Genomic DNA, 4,459 nt, shown 5'->3' on the forward strand with positions numbered 1-4,459 from the left:
TCACGCGATCATTCACCTACACATGCTGCTCGCCATCGCTTACCGCCAGCGATCTTCTTCACCTACGCGGCAGCACGATCCCTCGCCGTCACGCCCATTCGCCTGCGCGCCCGCGCGATCGCTCGCCTGCGCGCCCGCGCGATCGATCGCCCGCGCGATCGCTCGCCTGCGCGCCCGCGCGATCGCTCGCCTGCGCGCCCTCGCGACCGCTCGCCTGCGCGCCCTCACGACCGCTCGCCTGCGCGCCCGCGCGACCACTCGCCTGTGCGCCCGCGCGACCACTCGCCTGTGCGCCCGCGCGACCGTTCGCCCTCGCGCGACCATAGTTCGCGGCGAATTCCACAGCCGGTGGTAGCAGCAGGGACGCGTGCTCCTAGGCGGCACTCGGGATCACCTCCATCCAAGCACAGGTTGGTAGTGCAGGACGAAGACAGGTCAGTACAGCATTCTTCCCACCTTCTTTTCAGGCAGGAACCGTCGTGTCCTCTCCAAAGGATCGCCCGATCCCTTTCACCTTAGCGAGGATTTCGGACTCTGTGTCCTTGGAGCAGCAGACATGGTTTGATCCGCTGGCACGGGCGTTAATGAGGTTTATGAAACCAGCACTCACCGTCCAGGGTAACAAACCAGCGGCTGTCTCTCCTACGCTGAAGAGAAAGAGAGGAGTGGACTTCGTGGTGACTTCCCCCAGGGCGAAGTTGGTTCCAAAGAGGTCGGTCTCGAGGGTCCCCTCTCCTGCACGAGTACTCTCTCCTTCTCCCGCCCTGGAAGGATTTTTGGGCGGGGGGGCTTTCCGTTGAAGATTTCTCCATCGGACAAGGGGTGACTGCTTACCTCTTCCTCTGGGAGCTTACCAGGTTCTTTCCCTCCTCGGTTACGGCCCGAGGTTTGGTTCAAGGAAGCTACAGGAAGATCAAGGGTACTTTCCTCCTCTCGAGCTCAGGCACCTTGGCCTTTCGTCGTTAAGTATCTACTTGCGGACAAGCTCGATGTTGTACCATCTGGACGCACTGACTGAAGGCTTCCTTCGGGTGTCTCATCTGTGGAGGTCAACGACCTCAGACACCCTTCCATCCTTGAGAAGAGTTTTGTCTTTGCCCAAGGACAGAGACTTAAACATCTGCTGTGCGGAGTAAATCGACTTCCGGTTTCACTCCTCCAAGGCGCTTTCTTCCAGACTCTGCAGGGCTCCAGCTCCCTTTTCTTTCAACCACGTCGGCCTAAGTTATCGGCTACGACAACTGGGACAAGGTGTCCAATTGCAGTTTCCTCCTGTCAGGAACAGATGGCACGGAAGACTCCCCCGGGGGGGCATAGTCCTAAAAGGAGTTCACGAACTCTAGGATTGCAGGTTTTTTCGCTGGGAGGATGCTTAAGGTTACTCATCCGAATGACAGCTTCCCGATGCCCATTCCCGCACAATCTCTGTGAGTAGCCAAGGATATCGCGCCTGCCGTCTCTGTCAGCGAATTCAGTGTCTCTGAACCTCTATGCCATAGCATCAGCAGAGTTGCCCGGTTGGGCAGAATGATCCATACCTTAGGCGAAGGTCTTCCTTAGGATCATCGACGGCTTCACCCCCGGCCCCCTCAGTCGATCCTTTCTTGTAAGGAAGGATCTGAGAGGGGACGTCCATAGTCGACCTCTCAGCCCTGATCAAGTTTGTCGAACAAACTTCGGCCAGCGTAGACCAGCAGAATCGATCAGACTGGTAACGAGGCGACAGGACTCCTTTAACCCTGGATCGGAAGGACGGGTACTTTCAGTTTCCATTCCATCCATCTTCCAGGGTGCTCGTCGAATTCAGCCTAAACTGCAAGTATTCCTGCTTATGATGCAGTGTGGCTATCCCGCCGTGGCATAGCAGGTTTGTTTCCCCAGAGAACTCTCCCTGCCTTCCTCTTGGCCGCTCAGGTGCAGACTTCCGCCTCCTCTGCTGTTTGGAGGGCTGGTCAACTCCGGTAGGCTCGGGTTTCGACCTGATTCAGCGCCGGGAAAAGCTTCCGAATGCTGACCATGAGTGTGGGCTCATGGTATTTTGCTTGGAGCCTTCTCTTTCTCTGCCTCAACATCTGGAGTATCTGGCCATGATATTGAGTCAACCGCCTTACCACGTTGGAAACCCCGCTTCTCGTCCGTCCAGCGAGGTTAAGCAACGTCGGTACTTGGATGGGTGACCACCTGGGGACGCCAGATTCTGTTACCACATCCTCCGAGCCTTCCTTTCGGTTCACCGTGGCAAGACTGAGGAGAGTCGCAGTACCTGTTCTCAGTCAAGCAGAGTTTTCAGCCCTACCTTGGAACGTTTCCTAGTTCTTCTTTCCTCATTGACCCGTTTATAGTCCGAACGGTCGCCTCAGGATAAGTTCCATGTGGGGCGATCCAAGTTCCGGTGGCTTCAGGCAATGTTTAACCGGACTCCCTGGCCCTATGGGACCAGCGGAACTATTAAACCTGCAATGGGTGTTGACCTATGGAGCCTCTTGATGGTAGTGGATATTCTCGTCCTTTCCCCACATTCTTGATGCGGTTCTCGGACTCGTCAAAGGAAAGGGGGGGGGGGGGCATGTTCCGGTCCAGGCCTATGGTCAAGACCTGAAGGATACCTCTCCATCATTCAGGCAGGCTTAAGGGCCTTAGTCTGGCCCCTCTTCAGATCCTACCGCTCCTGCCAAGTCGCCCCGTTGCGTGTCGACTTCATGCTAACCAGCAGGGGACGCATTTTCACACCTTCACATCTTGCAGTAGAGATATCGGGATGATTGAGATTCTCTCAATTCCACCATCGGCTCTCTCATTCCAGGCAGGGGAATGTTTCTCTCAGACTATCCGAGCAGAGCCTCATAGAGAGAGTGTACCTAGGGGTCTTTGACCTTGGGTAACCAGCAAGTGCTGGTCTGGGGGACCTGATCGCGACAGCTTGGAACCTCAAGCTTCCGCTAGTTTTCCCCCCAGTCTCAGACCCCGAGACTCTGGCAAGATGCATTCCGGTGATGGTGGGACAACTTCGACGCCTGCGTCTTCCCTCCTTTTTGTCTGCGGACAATGGGTCTCAACAAAACCAGGTTGTCTGTCAACCTTTCAATGGGAGAGCTCCACTGGGACTATGTGCAGAACGGTTTCTGGACCCTCTGCTTCCCCTGACGGAACTCCCGGGAGAGCTTCTCCCACGGCGCAGACTACTCAAGCAACCACACTGCGACATCTCTCCCAAACCGGGGCGTCGCTTCGGCTTCATGCCTGGAGACACTACGCTTCCTCCTCTAGAAGAGACAACCCGCTACAGTCGCGGTACGGAGGTCGCGTCATCTGCGATAGTCATCCACAGGGGTCTCCCAGGCAAAGTGAAGAGTCTAAGGTGGTTGGTGCCGTGGGAGATATACTTCTTCCCGTGAGGCCTCTTCTCCAGCAATAACGGTCTTATTGCCTTTCGGCGGGAGGAAACTCCTTTCCGCTCTTGGCAATGAAGCCTGTCGCTCAGCCTTTCCCTGACCTTCAGGCTTAAAGGAATAACTTTTTCCTGCCCGCTGGATCTATCCTCGCTCATGCGAAGCTACGATCGTCCCTGCCCTAGTCGGAGGAAGACCTCCAACTTGGAGCATGGCTCGGACTTTTAGTCCTTTAAGAGATCTTCTCAAGACCCTTTTACGACAGGCCTCGGATTGTATTCCGCCCTGGGTCTTCTGCTCACTCTGGCCACGGCCAGTGTGTGAGCAATCTTCTTGGTCTCTTACTACTCCCCCCCTTTCTAAGGAAGAGGGGAAGGCAACATTCAGGCTCGCTCCTGAGTTGTTGGCTAGACTCAGAATCTGAGGGTCCCGACCCTTCGGTCCGATTCATTCAAGATTTTGAGTCTCCATTCTGTGTCTGATGTCCCAAGACCTTCTCTTTCTTGCCAGTACAGGAATCGAGAGGTTAGCGCTGGGAACAGCTGCAGTTTGGCCTCAGTTGCAGCCGATTTGGGAACACAAGGAGGACATGGGGGGAGAGTCACCAGTATACCTCTTCAGCCCGGACTCAAGGACATTCATCTCGACCTGTCTTCAGACCCTCCCCCGTCACGTCGCCCTACAGCACGATGTTGGATACATCGCAACGTCCCTCGCCTTCGAGTAATACTACTCTGTGACGCAGGTGCTACAAGCTGGAGTCTGGAAGCGTCTGATGACCTTCGCAGCCCGCTTCCTGCAGGGCGTGACCCACAGGAGTCTCGATACGTTTTCTATCGCTCTGTGGTGGCTACACAACAGCTGGTCTAACCTCAGGCTCCTTTTTGGACAGGTAGCAGAAGGTTGAGGGCATTGTTATCAGGTTTTAGTCTGCATGAACGAAAGAAGTATGTCTGGCCCTTACTTCTTTCTTCATCATCCCCTCTACGGGGAAGCAGCATCCTGGTCTCTGCATAGCTGACCTCGAACCTCTGCAGGTAAACCATGCTTCCTTGTGTTCCGAGTATTGA

Source organism: Palaemon carinicauda, chromosome 35 (genome assembly GCF_036898095.1).
Source record: "Palaemon carinicauda isolate YSFRI2023 chromosome 35, ASM3689809v2, whole genome shotgun sequence".
In the NCBI taxonomy this organism is placed as follows: domain Eukaryota; kingdom Metazoa; phylum Arthropoda; class Malacostraca; order Decapoda; family Palaemonidae; genus Palaemon; species Palaemon carinicauda.